The sequence below is a fragment of the Zonotrichia albicollis genome, chromosome 4 (genome assembly GCF_047830755.1).
Source record: "Zonotrichia albicollis isolate bZonAlb1 chromosome 4, bZonAlb1.hap1, whole genome shotgun sequence".
NCBI lineage: Eukaryota > Metazoa > Chordata > Aves > Passeriformes > Passerellidae > Zonotrichia > Zonotrichia albicollis.
In genome coordinates, this window is record NC_133822.1 from 41584642 (window position 1) to 41604028 (window position 19387).

Sequence of the window (19387 nt, forward strand, 5' to 3'; positions counted from 1 at the left end):
TACACCAGATTGGGGAGGACCAGCATTGCTCCACAAAAGTGCAGGTAACCAGAAGGAACATGCATAGCTGGCAGAGTAACAACTGTTACTCTCTTACAATTGTTATCCCCTTTCATTGTTTCTATCATGCCTCATAGGCTGCAGCACAGTATAACCAAATTCACAGCAGCCCCATCACTATAAGGAACACCTAAGAGTGGAATAAATGGTCATATAAATAGTCCACACTTTCTGGAATTCAGATCAGTCTTTTTTACTTTTGCACAGATAGCTGTGAGGAGATTTTTTAAGTTAGTGATATAAATGAGGAAATAATTAGGCTCAGGTTTTCATAACTACATATTTTAAAACCATCCAGAAAATCACTATGAAGTGAACTGCAGCATTTAGAATATCAGCTTGAAGACAGACATGGCTTAGGAAACCAGAACAACTATTTTGCTGCACAGTCTGTGTAACACAGGCATGAGATCTGAAAAGCTAAAGGAATTTCTACACTAGTAGTAGCGTGTCAGCCAAGCTGGATCTGCAACAGCCATGGTGGTACCCTGCCCTGACCCCATGAGGACTCCACAGCCATCAAAAAACGGCAGCAACACGTCTCATATCTGAGCATGAGAGCGACATTACCTGAAGGGAGATACTCACTCCTCCTACTTCCCACCCTCACTTGCCATCTGTGCTTGAATTAGATGGAAGTGAGATGATCTCAGGAGGATATAATCAGTCTTCCACCCCAAGCTGACTGCACTGTACTAAGTGTGCACTAGTCCCAGACTGTCCTAGCCCGTGGATCTCCTTGCTGTATCACAAGGTGTACATACACCCTAATTGTCCCTAAATTTGCACCCTGCAAATGGAGCTACACTCACAAACTCATGGAGGATTGAACATTGAGACCATGAAAGAACAAATAATTCCAAACCTGCAGTTAGGTGTAAAACTGCATGAGTAATTTTCCTGTCCAAGATGAATTCTCTACTTTGCTCATAGGGCTGCATGCTCACTGCGAAGTCCTGAAGAACAATGCCAGGGCTGAGAGGAGATACCTGTCAAATGTCATTATATGTGTTCTGAAATGCTGACAAATCAGCAATATTTAATCATTGACAGAATAAAACAAGTATCCTGGCAAATATCACTCTGTTGTGAAAACAGTCCTTCCAGCTAAGTCTCCTTCATGTCCAAAATCCCTACTTACTTTAATAGAGTGTTTTGGAGTGCCATGGTTCTCTCTGCGCCCAGCTGGAGCCAGGCTGTTGAGCACAGTGTATCCATTTTTCTAAATTAAAAGTCTCTGGTCATCATCATTGTACTCAGTCACTGCCTATTCCAGGAGATCACACCTCTTTCCCTCTGGGACAGACATCGGGGGTTTTTTTTTCCAGCTGGGATTGTTTTCTCCAGAGATGGAACAAGCAAACACACTCAAATGATAAGCACTATTATTTCCCCAGAGAAATCCTATCACAACATTATATTTTCTTTTCTGGAGAGAATCTACTGGTCCTGGAGGTTATCCTCTCCTCAGCCTACCTACTTTTACAAGTATTTACAAGAGGTAAATGCATGGAGGCATGCATTTACCTCTAAAGTTCTCCAAGGACAAAAGATTGGCAGCTACCTGAGCATGAAGGTAGTTTAACTTTACATGTGAGGGCAAAAATGGAAATGGAAATAAGATCAACAAAAGCACTGCAGCTCTTTTTTCCTAATGAAGCAGAACTCTCACACCGAGCCAGGTTTACACACTCTAATCAAGCACACTTCTCACAACACTGGGGTTATGGAGAGCCCTGTGCAGAGCAAGGTAATTATCAGCTGCCACGGCTCAGAAGGGCTCTTCCTCTTCATTTTGCTCTGTTGTCAGCTAATATTAAGGAAGAAAATGAAGAAAACCCCTCATTTTCAGAAGCATCTGTAGCATAAAAAAGACACGCAGTACATATGTATCCACTTCCATCCAATCCACACCCCCGGCCAAAAAAAAAGAGTGGAGGAGAGAGGGGGATCAGAAGATGAAATGTTGTTATGCTGGTCATCGCTGTGAAACATGTTTTTGCAAGGATGAGCCAAATCTAGTTTCCAATTCAATTTCAGAAGGACTGCATTGTGAAAATTACTTCATATGTGATCAATAACATTGATTAAATTAAAGTATTTTGAGAAGGGCTTCCCGGGTACTGGAAGGCAGGGACTGGTGACTGCCTAGAGCACAATGAAACTGCTGGGGAGATAAACTGAGGCAGAGTAAGATAAATCTCTGATTTCCTCATATTAATGAATGTTAGTACAGATAGAGGGGTGTGGTTTATTTAGGTAGTAATAGTAATACAGGGCTATTTTCTCCTATCCAAATGTACAGAAAGTGCTATGTGAAGAGTTTGTTTGGAAATCCTTGTGGGACTGCAGGACCTAAGACAGAGTAAAGCTTTGGTATCTCTATGCATACAAATGTCCAGGCACAGCATACCATAAAACCAAGCCAGGCAATGCATGCAAGCAAAAGGAAATGTCATTGAGAAGTCAGAAAATTGCACTGAACAAGTTGTAGAATAATGAGTTCAGTCAATAGAATAATTAGAATAATAACTCAGTAAGAAAAAAAAAAAACAAAACAGAAAGCTTTATCAAAAATAATATAAATTTTATTTAAGAGCATAAACAGATATGAAAGAAATAAAATTACTCAGCAAATGGTACTCAGGATGTGACCTATGACAAAACAAATCATACCAGTGTGCAATGAAAAAGCAGACCATGAAAGCCTGCAAAACGAGGGGAAAAAATTTAGAATCTTATAGGAGTGTGAGAGAGAATCTCAGAACCACATAATGGTTGAGTTTGGCAGGGGCATCTGGGTATCACCTAATTCCAACCTCTGCTCAAAGCAAAGTGAACCACAATAGGTTGCTCAGGTCTGTGTTCATTTAGACCTTGAAGACCCTCAAAGATGGAGCCACCACAACCTGTCTGGGCAAACTGGTCCTGTTGTTCAATCACCTTTATAGTAAAAAAGTGTTTTCTTATTTTAAATGTTTTGTGCCCACTGTCTCTTTTCCATTCATTGAGCACCACTGAGAAGAGCCTCATTCCATCTTCTTTATTCCTGTCCTACCAGTATAGCACTAGGTATATAATACACATTCACAAGATCCCTGTGAGCATTGTCTTCTCCAGGCAGAGTTGCCCTGACTCTCTCAGGATTTCCTCTTAAGAAAGATGCTCCAATCCCACAACCATCTTTGTGACCCTTCACTGAAGTCAGGCCCCTGTTTCAATGTGCCTGTTGATGTACAGACCCAACACTCCAGCTGTGTCTCATCAGGGCTGAGTGATGCAGGACAGAATTAGTGCAATAACTCAAAGGGAAAACACCACTGGTTAAACATATGATAATTTGATATTGGGGATAAACTTCAAAATATCTGATGGCAGAGTGCTACTTAAGCCAAATATTCCAAAAGGTATTTGAACTTGGTGGTGCCTAAAAGGGTTTCAATGATACATTTATGGGCCCAAGAGAAGAACTCAAGATCTTTGTGCTTATACTTTAGGACATGATAAAAAGCTATCAGCTTCTGAACTTTGTGAATGTGGTTAGCTCAAAAAAGTGGTAAAGGATGGTGAAGTCATTACAAAGTCAAGATTTTGCTACGTCTAATTGGGTAAAAAATGTCACTGAACATTTCTTTCAGGGCACCTGGCAAGCTACAATGTACATGTGAATGCACATGTGGGAAAATATATGAAAGTACATACAAAAAAATGAAGCTTCTCCATGAGCTTCTCAGTGACCTGGAAAGAATATTTTTGAGGAATGTTTTGCCTGGTGAGAGCAATGCTGATCAAAGCTTACTTAATCTTTGGCAAGGGAAGGTGGGCAAGTGAAATTTTCATTAAACTGAACCACGATGCACCTAATGGTCAGAGAACTACTCTCACAAACACACCAGCATATCCCAATCCATTCTCATCAGAGGATACACACAAGTTGTGACCTGAGAGTATTGTAAGCTATTAACACAATATCTAATTGGCTCCATGTGGAAAATCAATTACCTCCATTAAAAAGGCATTTGTTAGTCATGGTCCAAGTGCTAAGAAATGAAGTTTCATATCTGAAAACTGAGGAAAATTGGAGAGACTAGAGGAGAACTGAGGCTGTTTATCTATGGCTTCCTCTTTTAAGAGGTTAGCAGGAGTTCTGCAATTACACCAGAGTTCTGTATTACACTCATTACCCTACAGTACATGTATTCACAGTCCTAAAATGTCAGATGTTTCTAGGACATCTATGTGCTCCTGACCTCACACGTACTTTCACAGCAGCCTGATTGTACAGCTATATCATTGAAATTTCCATTCCCCAGCAATTATTGTAGCTCAGTTTTTGCTTAAGAAAATAATATTCCAAAGTTTTTTAAATATAATAAAGCCTGGAGACTCTCATGCCAGGAATGAGAATTTGGTGATGAGCAAAGGAAATGAGCAGAGGTCTGTGCACACAGGATATTGGAGACTGGAGGAAGGAATCCTGCAGGGAAGAATTTCACCCTACTTTGGTTTGAAAGTCAAATACAGCTCCAGATCTGAATCATAATTAGACTCCTGCTGAAAGTTTAACTCCTAATTTCTGAATTGGATAGTGAATGCAACCAAATACTAATAATGATGCCTCAACATGTCCCTTATCAAAAGCAGAAGTCAGAAGCCAGCAGTGCTCAAGACCTAAATATTTAAGTGGACTAAAATAAATATTCTCAGAATTTGACCTATCTCATCTGGGCAGGTAGCAACAAGGCCATAACACCCTATATGTTGTTTGATCATCCTGGAAGAATTTATTCTCCAGATGTTTATGTTCCTCAGAAAAATGATTGGTATTTTATTTTTGTAGAAAACAATCTATGGAAGAAGTCCAGCGACATGAATTTAAATTTGGCTATCTGCCAAAGAGTGATTTGATAAACATTCAATCTTTGTTTCAAGTTTCCAAGAAGCAGTTATATATAATTCAACAGTTCCCACTGCTGCAATAAGAATAAACAGACTAAGCACTGAGTGGGGCGAAGGCCAAACTAAGAATCTTTACTTGAGGAGCTGAGTTGGTGGAACCAGACTGAGAAAAAGACCAGGAGAAAGTCAGTAGAGAGTAAATTGGTTGCAAAGAGGCAGAGACACATTGTTTGGGAGCAGCAGAGTACCCAAAATCTGGAAAAGAACGGAGAGGAAAGCAGAAAGCATAGCAAGTAGAAAGAGTAGGCAAGGTGTGAGGAGACAGAAAAGGGAAAATAGACAGTGGCATTCACACCTAGCTACAGAAAGGAAAAGACATGCTCATATAGGTAACATTAGGACTGTAATATTATTTTTAAGGCTTTAGAGATTAAATAATAGCAATAATTCTAGCTAAAATACCAATTTCCTAAGCATCTCCTAAGTCTCTAAACTGGGAGAAAATCAAAAAGCTAGCCCACTGTTAAATGAGTGAAGAATTGCAATAGCAATGGTATTGAGGGTAAATACCAGTCCAGCAGAACACAACAAGTGGCTGATAAGAGCAGCTGGGGAATGTTTCTGTAGTGAAAGTCAAATGCAAGCAACATCCTCATGAATCATTAATTCCATCCAACAATGACCTCAAATTAGTTGTTTCTATATTTTACTATTTTACTTCCTTATTACAACCTGCATTATTTCCATTAAGGTACAGGTTATCATGTTGAAGAATATGGAATCAAAGCTTTGTGGATTGGGAGAAGTGGTATTTTTCTGTGATAATAACACCATTTCTGCATAACTAGTCACTGATCTTTGTTCTTCTCATCAGCAAATAGACCATCTCTCTAACAAAAGTAAAGCTGAGGGATTTGAAAATGTCAAAATAGCAAGCAACAAAGAGCCCTTGGCCCATATAAATATTTACATTTGAAATATCCATTTGCTGAACTGAATATTTCAGCTGTTGAGGGCAGCCTGAATCTCATTAAATCAGCTCCATAGGCCTATTGGTGCTCCTGCTTTGAAGACAAGACCAGCACATTTATTGTGCGATATGCACATTCTAAGCACCCAGCACACTTACAAAGTGGGTTGTATTTCAGCAATGCCATGTCTCTGCTATTCAATTTTTATGATAGCATCCAGACTTCACAGCTGTGCAGCTTTCTAATATTGAATACAGATCCCTCCAAAGACAGCTGTCTTGGAGGGAGTTTTTGGTTTTTGGTTTCTGGGTTGGTTTTTTTTATTCAGGAGGAAAAAAACCTCTCAAACTTCTAAAACCAGCCTCAGCAATGTCTTGCTTAGCAGAAAATCCATTTTAGTTCACCAACTATTCTGAACTGGAGCTCCAGTGAGTAAAATACTGTCCAACACTTGCAATTCAGGAAGATTAGTGCATGCAACCCTTTGTTTGGATGCAGCCAGCTCAGCCCCAGAAAGATTTGAGCCAGTCTTTCTCATGACCAACACATAGACAGGCCCCTCTGCGTACAGACCTGGTGCTCCATCCTGCTGGAGACTCCTCATGCCCCGCTGACCTTGTCAGGGACCAGGTCTTTTATTGGGATAAGATTAGAGGAAGAGGGAAGAATAGGAAGATGTCTTCTCTCTTTTAGCCTTGCCTTGCAAAGGAAATCCATGAAAAAAGGCATCTCAGCTCCTTTCTGGGAATGTCTATATAAGGGCAGTGTAGGGACATCCGCCGGGTCAACAGTCCTTGCTACCACTGCTCTGATCAATCTTTGCCTCTCAAGAAAAGGCTGGTGGCAATAGGCTGCAGGTGTAAAACTGCCAAATGTCCTCCAGTGGAGTCATCAGGCCTCCTCCTGAGGTGTTGTCACCCCTGCCTCTTCCACTGGAGGCAGCCTGGCCCAGGATATAAAACAGGAGAAATCCAAGAGACAAATGCAGATGCTTTTTTTTTTCCATTGCAGGTGTTTACTTGATAGAAAGAGATCCAAAGTGGCATTCTTCATGTAATACAGTGTGGTTGCTCTATAGTTCTCCCAACTTCAATATGTCTTTAGCATTGAATACTCCCAATTGTATGTATATTTACCATTCTAACTCATTTGGAAGTGTTTTGTATAGGCTACTTTGTTACTTCTGTACATCTCAATATGCCAAATAGATAGCTGAAATGTTGCTGTGGGCCCCTTTTTAGTAGCTGCTTTTCTGTTTCCATACACATGTTAGATATCACTGTAAAGTGCTGTCTTCACTTCAGAAAAGACTCTAAACCAAGCATTACTGGCTGAGTAACTTGATTTCTCAAAAGTCCTGCACTTTCAATTCTTTCTCATAGATTTTTCTCAATACTTCCTGAATATCCTACAAAAAGGTGGACCTAAAGAAGTTTCCCAGTCTTCAGATTTAGGTTTCATTTTTTTTGATGTCATGTTACTTCCTAGTATTTCTATGACAAATGAAGAGTTCTTCTATTAATATTTTATAAAACAGCAACCTGCTGTGTAACAGATCAAACCCAAGTTTAGTAGTCTATAAATGGCAAACTGGCAATATATGTAAATGCTGGCCTGACCATGATATTTCTATTTTTCTCTAAAGTTCTTTATAACCAGCATAATCACCAAATACATCCCAAGGGAACTCTGTGATAACTCAATTGTCCTCAGAGAGTTGTGGTGTAACGATGTGCCAGAACATGGAGTACGTTTACAATGAAAGCATCACTCTGGCTCAGTCTGTGTAACTATTAATGCTTTGCAAGTCTGCCTTGCCTGGGATGTAATGTACTACAAATAATTGCCTAATGTGCTTCAGCTTTGTGCAGGTTCTGTGAAAATACTCCTTTCCTTTAACTGAGGTAATTTTTTCTCATTAACCAGGGAATTTTTTCTCATTACCAGGGATTTTTTTCTCATCACTAACTAACTCATTAGAAGGAAACATACAGTTTCCAGTGGAAAAACTGGATATAATAGTGCTGTGATAAAGACTAAAAAGAGATCTACAACTCACCATAGTCACCAACAGATGACATTCATAACAAGGTTTGTCACTATTTCCAAGTACCTTTCTATTAAGCCATTATATTATCAAAATTCAAGCACAGAAAATTTCTTTCACTGTGGCAATTAAGTTTTATTACTTACCCCAGAAACATTGGGTATGAGAGCTAAAGAGCTGGCATTAACAAAAACGTACAGGGTACTGTTGGTAAGTGCTATAAGTTTTAGACAAATAAAGGAGCAAGCACCTAAACGCACATACCCACACATACACTGGCACACATGGGGCTCTTTATGTACTTTGACACAAAGAACAATTTTGCAATTCAAAGGCTTATGAATCTATGGGCAGGTATCTGAAAGGTGTGTGTCAGGTCTGTAAAACCAAACAGCTGCTCACAGCTCTCACCTTTGTGAGGACAGAGCCTGGGGCTGTGCACACTCGTTTACACACGGTTGTACTGTCCCTGGTGTTTAGGCCCAGAGCAGCCCAAGGTGGAATCGCAGGTTATAAAGTGCATTGTAGTAACAAGCACAGTTCCATGACACAGAGGCCAAGGCTTTTACAACTCACTGCCATTAATAGCCTGGGTTATGTTGTTCTTGACCTGTCTCTGTGAGGGATGCTTGGGGCACAGTGAACTTTTTGTCTTACCCCTTGAGATGCTTTCTCTGGGCAGACGGGACTTCCTTGCTGCAGTGGATCAGGAGCCTGGAAGCTGCCACTTCCCAGCTTCCAGGTGAGCAGCCACAATGAGTAATATCTTCCAGCCTTCCTATCAGCCCACAGAAAGCTGCAACAGCAGCTTCTCAAAGCCTGTGCTCCCTACAGTGGAGGGAGTCATGGAGGAAATGGGTCCTTCAAGACACCACATGAGGGGAGCTACCTGTACAGTGTCCCCAGCAGGAACCTGGATTCAAGCCATGAAGTGCCCTGCTCCTTGCCTCTGGTCAAGGCACCAAAAACACATTCAAGCCAGCTACAACAGGATATCCCCATGCATTGTCTGGAACCTCACAGGGACTGTCTGTCCCTCACAAGGTCTGACCCAAGCTCACTCTGATTAGCCTGAGTTATCTGGTGTCACATGTAAACATGAAAGGAATCTAGGCACTTATTAAATATGCATTTCACTTCCTATTAACATAGTTCCATCAATATTTTAATGCCATGTTGCCTTTTGGATTGTTTTCCTCCTGTAACATGAGGTCTCTGCTGCAGCAGATAGACACCACAGGAATGGATGAGTTTATGGATGACATTTATTTCAGTATGACCAGCTGTCATCAGTGGTGATTTTCTGCTGCAAACGCTTTCATTTATTCATGAAATAACACCTCTAGTCCCTTCTACCAATAAAGCCAATGGGACAGCATGAGGGTACAGAGTAGGGTACCCTGAAGGGATATTCAAGCAGCAAAAGATAGATTTTACTGCCAAAGAGGGATAACTCATGATCAAACAATTACATATATATAAAAGAATATATTTAACTTAGTACAAATGTGCTGACTCTATTGGCATACATGAGGAGGAAATTTGATAATTGACTAGTTTGGGGGTGAAATTCATGTTTATAGGAAGTTTGTCTGAGGGTTTTATTTCCTGGTTTTCACAATCCCTTTCTCATCCTGTCTAGCGTTTTTGCTCTCCTCTGGTTATAGACTAATCATCCCAAAGTCCCAGTCATTTGCCTGAAAAGCAATAGCTGGCAGTTATTGTGCTAAGCAGCCCATTTTGTTATCCCTGCCACAAGCCCTGATGTTCTCAGCCATTGCACTTGATAGGTGTCATTAAGGCTCCCATGCTGTTAGTCACTTTCCTGATCTTTCATGTTTCTTCTACTCAGGAAGCAGCTTTTCCTAGAAACATTCAAAGAGAATAAAACCAGATTACATCCAGCACCTTGGGATAATGGCATCTAAGATCCAAATCCCTCACTTTATTTTTTCTGTGTTTTTTTATCTGGTCACTTCAAATAAAAATATTAAAGGCTGGATTATTCCCCTTGGGCTCATACAAAGTCATTCCACAAAAGTCTGCATAACTAGTTATGAGAGAAATATTGTTCAGTCAGTAATTTTTAGATGGCACATTCTAAGAGTCTGTAGGACACTATTATCATGAGCTGGAGTGTGTTAATTGGACTGGCACTGACCTGCCCATCTCAAATACTGTGAGGTCACTGTGTGCCATCCACAAAACATTTTTGAAGATGCTGTGAGTGTGTCTATACTCAGACAGCCTTAAAGCTCTGTTTGAAGGATGGATGGGCAACCACCACATAGGGAAGGAGACCTTCCCATTTGCAGGGTGAAGCACTCTCATGCTGCTGTCAAGGTCCCTGGCATGTCTTGTGCAAAGCAAGAGAAAGCAGCATGAGAGGGTGCCAGTGGGTCAGTGGCATCCACATTCATGAGCAAGGATCTGTGCATGTGCTGGAAAACATGTGCTCATTGCTTTGCCTTGGTATCTAGAGTCCAACCCTGAAAGCAGAGATTTGCTGAGTCAGCTCAAATCTAAACTAATTGGACCACTTGAACCAGGCAGCCTTGCCCTTGGTGAGAAAGCAGTATGCAAAATGAGAGTTAGTGTCCCTAGGGTAAAAAAGCTTGAGGCCACAGGAAAGAAAAATCAAGTTTATGTCACTTCATCAAACACCCTCTCTTCAGAAAGTGCCACGGGGTTTTTAATATCCAAACAGCAAAAGCAGATCAAGGATTAGTTTACATTGTTTCATCTCAAAATTTCACATTCAGTAAACTGGATCAAGCATAGCAAATGCTAAGGGTTCAAACTGCAGTTAATTTGCAATCCTAACAGGAGCAATCTGTTCCTAGCATTCCTAGCAGAAAAGGATCAAGACTTTAGTTAAGGTGCAGGCAGAATAATGCAATTTTAGAAGAAGAATTCAAGACAGATGAGGCTAATTCTTATCTCATATATTTTTATATGAATTTACAGGCCTTGGGACTGTCTTATGGCAAGTAGAGAAATGGTAAGTACATGGACTAACTTTCATCTTTGCTATAAAGCCGAGAAAACAGGCCATTTTAGTTAGTAATGCAGTAATAAGATATAACTTGTTTCATTTTTATTGCAGTTTATGTTCCAAGCAACAGTGGGATACCTAGCACTGCATTAGCATGCACCATAAAACATTTCCTATCTTCTTCTACCATTAATGTTCAAAAAACTTTTCAAGTTACTGTTGGCTTTTTGTGCCCAGATTTCTTAGGAGATTATATTTTGAAGGAGACTGAGGGGCAATCCATGCCATAATTTTTCAATTAGGAAAGATTCTCAGAGGAAAAAAAAAATCACAAAAACTCTCTGGAGTGAGAGAGTATCCACCATATCTTTCTCTTTCAGGCACAGATTCCTCCAGAAATGACATAGCTGTGAAACTAAAAGCTCAGCACAGAAACAGCTCCTGGACACCTCCTTCTTATGCATATATTTAGTACGCAGTTAGGGACATACTTACGGGTAACGACACATAAGCAGCGGAGTCACCATCAGCTGAACCAGTGACTTCAGAGAAGGTGAAATAGTCCAGAAGGATAGGATAATATTTTAGAGGGAACGTGCAGGCTTTCTGTTGGCCTTTTAATTGGAAAAAAAAAAAAAAAAGCCCATCTGGGAGGCTCAGCAGAACAGGGATACACTTTGTATTTCACCAGAAGGAGAGGGTAAGTGGTGTGGCTGTGGAAAAGCATAATCCTACAGGCTGGGAAATATTCTTTCAGCTCCACACTGGTTAAGCCTCTTTTTGATATAAGCGTAAATCATCTTTTTGTTGGGGGGTTGAGAGAAGGGAAAATTTGTGCCCAGATTTCTCCTTGAGAATCCGCCAGTGCATTTGCTGTTAGGAAATGACTAAAATAAGCCTCTGCACATATGTCCTTAAAAACACTTTGACTGCATTCCTCTGTAATTATTAAGCTTCTTCAGAGTCTGTAAGCCAGTGAGAAAGGGATTAGAGGGGTTACTTTGTGCCTCTGTGCCCATAAAAATCCCTTGGCTAATGCACTGCTAGGAGCATCCTGAAAGCTTTCACATAATCCCTGCCTCCCAGCCACCACCACCACTGCATTCCCATTATTTCAACACATTCAAATTTCATGCAGTAATGTGGAAGCACTCCAACATGGAAACAAGATTCACATTATAAGACACATTTGAAAACTAACCTGCCAGTTAGAGTGGATCAGCAACATAACTACATGATAAACACACCCTCAATTTTATGCTGGAAGGACAACCAGGAGATGTAAACTGTCACTTAGTGTCTGCTAACGTTTCCTGTTGTCCTGGCAGTTCAGGACAGGAATCATTTTCTATAGCTGTCCTTGTAGGAGAGGTCAAAATAGAACACCCACCCTAAACTGGATCTGCATCGGAGTATAAATACATGATAGCAATGACAAGAGAGTGATCTGCTCACTGTCACCATTCAGGGGATTTCATGTCAAATGAGAACTTGCAATGCTCAGTGGTGTTGCACTGAAAATAAGTCATTGTATCATAGGCAGCAGTAACACAGGACTGGAAGTCATCTTCTGGGTCACAGAGTCTGTTTCTAGTGCCAGCACTGTATTATATAATGCCTTTCACTAACCCATCTGTAAGAATCCTAATTTTTTTAAAGGCAACATTTCCTCGTGATAAATTCAGGGAGGAATCCTGGACTGTGGAAAGGTTTGAATGAAGCACTGCTGTTAAACCCAAGAACAGCTGTAAACATCCAAAGTGAACAGCTTCCAGATCATGATGTTAAAGCAGAGAATCAACTGTCAAGTGTGCATTAAAACAACATCTGCAAGACAGAATGGAAAAATCTCCTTTGTGAAGCCAACCATTTACAAATACTTCCTGGGTATACAGGAACTTTGCACCGCTGGGCAGAAGTCAACTATGAGGGCCGAGCTGTGTGTGGAGGAGCTGGGGAGGAAGCTGCTTGTCATGCACTGCCTGTCTGCAGGCAGAGGGAAGCCCATATTCAGTTTGCAGCGGGTGCAAGGAGGGAGAGTGGTCACAGCCAGGGCAAGCTGGTAACCCAGCCTCAGCTCTGGCTCACCCCCTCCCTGCCCCCTCACATTTGCCTATATCCCTTGGCACATCATGTCAGTTTATCTTGGTCACCATCTGTGAAGAGGAGATAATAACACCTCTTGCTGCATGTCTATTTAGGTTGTAAATGCCTTCAAACAAAGACTGCCTCTTACTATGTTTACCAACAGCAGTGCATGGTCTCAATTTTTTGTATAGATCCTGGTCATTAATATTCATCATTATAGTAGTGATGATAAACACAGTAATCATTCAATATGCATCTAACAGTAATCAAGCAGCTTAGGCTTTGTTTCTATCAGAATAACTATCCTAAATACATGAGGCCACAGGAGTTAGGAACACAGTGCAGTTCTGCCTTTTGTGGGCAGAAGGGCTGCTGCACACAGGATGCATCCTAAAACACAAGCATGCAACAAACACACAAGTGTTCAGGCACTGATCATATCTGACTATTTAAAACTATGATCTTCTGTGCACTCTCCCTTTGTAGATTATCCTTCATATGAAAACTTTAAAATCTCTGAAATGCTATTTTATGGCAATATCACATGGCAAATAAACAAAGGACATGCATTACAAAGAGAATAGTCCATTATTTTTTCCTGATAAATTCACTCACCTCTTTCTCTTTAAAAATAGTAAATTGCCAGAAATACCAATTCTTCCTCATTCCAAATAAAGGATTTGATGGATCCATGGTGCAAAGAAGAAGTTAAAACAGTAGTTAAGAACTGCAGTCTGATCCTAAAGCCCTTTGGTATTTGAATAAACTCTGATGGCACTGCTTGGCTAATTTTAAAAACTGATATAGTTAATTTTTTTAATAAATGAGCTCCCAAAATTAAATATTTTAAACATTAAATCTTAATATACTTTTCTAGTAAGGTGTGTGCCACTGTTCATGGGCAAAGTGGAAGGAAGCTCTGAGCTAATTTTTAAACTCAGGGGAATATCGACAGCCAGACAGCTGCTAAGGCTTTTTGCTTGATCCCTTTGCAAATTCTCCTCCGCTATTCATGGCCAAAACATGTCATGTGCCAATCTAAAATCATGTTGAAGGAACTGGTGGAAAGGGTCTCCTTTTTCATACTCCCAGCAGGCTTATGTCAGAAGGCTGTGAGGGATAACCATTGCTATTTATAGATAATCCCCCTTTGAAAGGTCACCCTTCATTGTGTGTTCATTTCGCCCCATAGCTGTCCAAAAGTCATTCTCCTGCAGCTCGTCCCTAATGAGTATTTTTTAAGCAGATAAAAATGAAATAAATCATGCAATAAAGCAGAAGATAGTGTTTGTTTTACAGCTGAGAGCCCAAGCAATGCATGCCACTCACATTATCTCCTGTGCTTTTAATTACAACATAGGCAGGATTATTTTGTTTGAGTTTTTTTCACAAATTCACTATCTTCATCTAGTAGCAGGCACTTAACAGGTTGTACATTCTTGATAATAGGACTTTTGGACACTGAATCACTTCCTTTATCATGAACTACTCATGCAGAATCACAGAGTCACTTAAAAGCCCAACAAACTGCAGCTTGCAGCAAGTCAGGGAGAAGAATGGCACCTGCTCTGTAATTCTCAATTCTCAGTACTTCTGATTCTGAGAAAAAGAACAAAATAGCTCCCATATTATGAAACTAAGCTTTCATTCTTTTTATGTATTTGTGTGGTCATCCTGAGCTAAAAGCTAACTGCCTTTCCTGCTTTCTACTGAGATCATGTTGGAGGAAGCAAGCAGAGAGATGACAGCACTGAGCACTAAAATAAAAGAAGCATTGAATAGCAGAAAGAAAAAAAGTGTATTTTTATCCAAAACAGTGCACAGCAGTACACCAACACAGTGATATTTTCTTTATTTAGTCACCATCAAAGTTCAATTAACAGAAATGAGAAGACTGTCACTGTGGCAAGAGATTGATGCAGAGAAGAAGAAATATGGGTAGGGAAGGGAAATAAAACAGGGTGAGGTTTTGTGGAAGAAGAGGCCAATGTCACCTGAAAAGAAATGGGCAGGGCATTTTAGAAGATATGGCTTAAAAGCACAGTGATAATGCATAACATTTAATTCCAAAAAACTCTCTTGTGCTGCTATCCTTCTGAAAAGAGAGGTAAAGGCAATGAGTGAAGCCTTCTCATCACACTCCTGAGAGTGGGCAGACAGGGATCTGGGTCAGCTTTCCTCAGGATCGACAGCGCTGCCTTTTGCAGAGCTTTATCATCATGTTGAGCAAAATGGAGCACGATACTGCCAGGAAAGCAAAACAGCTTCAGGTTATGAAGGGCTCTGCCAGAACACACTCTTAGTGCTGTTACTGTGTCTTTTCTCCTGATTAAATTTTGAGTATAGATGGCAGGACTTGTTTCACGGAAAACAATGGTTAGACTGCTGAGGTGGACAGGAGACTTGCTGATCTCACCCCAATGAAGCTTATTCTCTAACTTATATTGCAGCAACTTTGTTCCTGCTGTTCATTAAATAAGGCCTAGCTTAGAGGCAGTCTTTACATTCTTGAACTGTTTAAACAATTAAATCATTAGTCAAAGCACCAGTTGCATTAAAAATCGGAAAGAACTAATGTTGCTCCTAAAAACAAATTTAAAGGATTAAAGAGATCATGTTTGAAGGGGACAAACAAGATTATAGTTTTTGGGCTATTCATGTAAATGACTGATCTGCAGAGAAAAAAAAAGAAAACAAACCAACCTGTAAATATCTGATCACTGGATGATGATTTTTTTTTCAGCTTCTACTGGGTAGATTGCTAATTCCAAAATTTCTTTATGGACCTCTTCCATTGTATTTCAATAGGCATACAGGTTTAACTCAGCCATATTTATAATTTAAAGTGCTACTCTGGATACTGTGTGGTTGGAATTTTAAGTTTAGATAGGGTTCACCTCACCTAACTGCAGGCTTGCAAAATTGAAGCCTCTAGTCTGAGACTGTCATCATCCATGTTATTTGAACAGACAGTGCAGAGAATGTTGTTCCTCTAGAGGGTTCATTCCATCTCTACTCTACACACTTAATTTTTGATCATGGATTGAGAGCAACCCTGAAGAAAAAAGCTTGGGGGTGTTGCTTGATGAAAAGCACAACACAAGCTGGTAAGGTGAACCAGCAACCCAGAAGACCAACCTGTCTTGGGCTGCATCCAAAGCAGTGTGGCCAGCAGGTCTAAGGAGATTATTATGCCTCTCTGCTCTGGTGAGACCCTGCCTGGAGTGCTGCATCCAGCTCTGGGTCCTCCACACAGGACTGAGCTGGACCAAGTCCAGAGGAAGACAACAATGATAAGCAAAGGGCTGGAGCACCTCTCTTATGAACACAGGCTGAGAGAGTTGGACTTGTTTGCTATGGAGAGATCAAGACTCCAGGGATCAAGGCTTATAGCCCGATTCATGAGGACGCCTGCAAGAGGTCTGGAGAAGGACTTTGTAAGTGCTGTGTAGTGATGGGACCAGGTGAAATGGCTTTAAACTGAAAGAGTGCAGATTTACATTAGATATAAGGAGGAAATTCTTTACTGTGAGGGTGGTGCTAACCTGAGAAAGAATTGCCCAGAGAAGTTATGGATGTCCCATCCCTAGGAATGTTCAAAGCCAGATTGGATGGGGCTTTGAGAAATCTGGTCTAGCAAAAGGTGACCTTGCCCATGGTGGGGGGTTGGAACTAGATGGCCTTTAAAGTCCCTTCCAACACAAACCATTCTATGATTCAATGAATCATCCTTTGGAAACACTTTTAGTTAACGAGAGAGGGGAACACACAGGGTCCTTTGAGAAAGCGTTTGTTTCTTAGAGGGCTGGAGTACCACCTTCTGAAGTCACTATTGAACTAATACACCCACATCAAGGTTGCTAGCATATTGTATCTAAGATGAGTGGGGAAAAGGATTCTGTTATGCTCAGTGTTCCTTTGCTGAACTGAAAAGCAGGGATGAGAAGAGAGGTGAATTCTCTTACCTGCACACTGCCTGTAGGAGTCAGAGTTCAGCAGGAAGGAAATGTGTTCTGCTGTACTTTTACCTTATCTTACCTTCCTACAGATTGAAGGAAGAGAGAACAGACTAGAAATCTCTGAATAAAACATCAGTCTAGTTTTAATTTTGTCTGAATTAGTCCTGATTCTAGATAACTTATTGAGAAAACTATTCCTCATTGTTAAGTGAAGAGCATAGCTGGAGAGTTTGTCACAAAATGTGTCATGACCCAAGAGCCTGCGACTAGCATCAAGGCCTTGTCTTTCCACTTGCCAGTATAAAGCTTGTGCAAGGTTTTGAAAGATTATTTTAATAGAGAAAGAAAGGCATTAGCTGGCACCCAAACAAGTAAATGTACTAACACTGAGGCTACTTCTCTCATTAAGATCACTGTCTGTCTCTCACTCTAGAAGGTTTTTATCCAAAGTGTGTGCTAGTCATGGCTTCAGGAATTTTGTCTTCATCTTGCATTTCCCTATCAAGAGATCCTTACAGACAAAGGAATCCCAACTAGACCCCCAGGATAACTTTGTGAAGTTAGCTAGAAACTTACTCTACATGGTTTTGCCCATGTTTAATACATCAGTAGATGTCTTCTTCCATTGGAGTAATAGAATGATGGTATACAGGTGATGTCTCATTCCCCAGGCAGTTCTTAGTATACACTCCACTGTTTCAGTATCATCTTCCTCTCAGTCTTTAATATCAGTGGGGTAGGAGACCCTTTCTTTTAATATTTCTTCCAAATTGTTAGCAGTCACATCACTTAGAATGATGATTAATGACTGTAAGACTTTTGTTTGTCTTCATCTGATGGAAGAAATCTGCCTCAGAGGCCTGTAAATGATGGTTGAATTTGAGCTGTTAAAGTGCCCAACAGGGAGTCCTTCTCATAAAGAATACAGATTTGGTTTCCTGGTGGGATACAGCAAAGTTTGCTCCTCTGTGCAAAGGAGCTTAGCATCACTCCAAAGTGATGTACATTTTCTCCCTTACCCTAAAAAGTGGAGAGGAGTATTTAACTGAGAACAGCATAATTTCTGGGTAACACACCAATATTTCAAATGGTCCAGAGATTTCCATACAAATGTACTTCTCAACAGGCAAGCAAACCATCTGTCAGTCTTTTATTACTGTCAGGTAGACTCTGCTGTCAGCTGGAATCACCAGTGCAGTGTGGATTTTGGCATAAGTAGCACTAAAATATGCTGGTGGTCACCTAATTGAGGAGGTGCATCTAAAAATTATTGGGTTTTTAATGTTTTGCTGAAGATTGATTTGATTTGTTTTTAATTATTCTACAAGTATTTTGGGCTCTTAGATTCACCTGTTCTGAGATTTTGTGCATCGTTCTGTCCATTTCTACTTTTCCTTCTCCAGTCAATCAGTTAGAGTCTCAAACATGGAAGTGTTTCTTAATTTATTCTTTGGAGTTAAGCTGTGATTTATCCTTGTGCTATTTATCCTTGAACAAGACATCAGCATTACACCAAGTCTTTGGCCTTTTCTGTCACTAAGGGTGATGGGCCTGATGTAGGCCCTTCACATTCTTTCTGTCATCACACAGGAGGATACACAAGACATTATTTTACACCCACAAAATTCAAACCACACACTCCACTTATGCTATGATACAAGGTTGGTTTTGTCTATCAATGTCACCAACAGGATATTAGAAAACTACTCTTACAGTAATTGCAAATAATTTTCATTTTATCATAAGATTTCTGTTTAAGGAAAAGATTACTTTTAAGTAAAAAGATTATTTTAAGCCCTGGACCATTTTAATTTCATGCATCTAGCTTTAAGCATTCACTCTGCTGTCCAGTGCTGAAAACAAGCAAAGAAAAAAACCTCTGTCTTGCCTTGCTGTCATCCCAACCATTTTCTTTTGATCTTTCAGCTGGTGGAGCGTGGAGTGTGTGTGTGGGTTAACAGGTCTATCTTCATAAGACGGATGCTCCTGTCCCCTAAACATCTTTGCAGACATCTGTTGAATTCTATCCAGGAATTCCTAGTCTTTCTTGCCCTGAGGAGCCCAGAACTGGACACAGCACTCCAGATGTGCCTCACTAGGGCTAAAGAGATGTGCAGGATCACCTGCCTTGACCTGCTGGCAATGCTCTTCCTGATGCACCCCAGGATCTCGCTGGCCTTCTTGCCCACAAGGACACGCTGCTGGCTGATAGACCTGCTGCTGTCCACCAGGAACCCCAGGTCCTTTTTCAGAGGCTGCTTTCCAGAAGGTCAGCCCCCAGCCTGTGCTGGTACATGGGGTTATTCCTCTCCAGGTGCCGGACCCTGCATCTGCCTTTGTTGAATTTCACGGGGTTCCTTTCTCCTTA

The 19387-nt window shown here is 40.7% G+C and overlaps 1 long non-coding RNA gene across 6 annotated transcripts in view; it reads right to left on the reverse strand.

Annotated features, from left to right (window-relative positions):
• Positions 1 to 11987, reverse strand: part of LOC102062819 (uncharacterized) — a 119868-nt gene extending 107881 nt beyond the window's left edge. The window contains exon 1 of one of the 6 annotated variants that reach the window (XR_012580061.1): positions 11468 to 11987. This is a non-coding gene — a long non-coding RNA (uncharacterized LOC102062819). The remainder of the gene's footprint in view (positions 1 to 11467) is intronic. The other 5 variants (XR_012580059.1, XR_003381972.2, XR_003381973.2 and 2 more) reach the window with 5 other exon arrangements.
• Positions 11988 to 19387: the final 7400 nt, after the last annotated feature.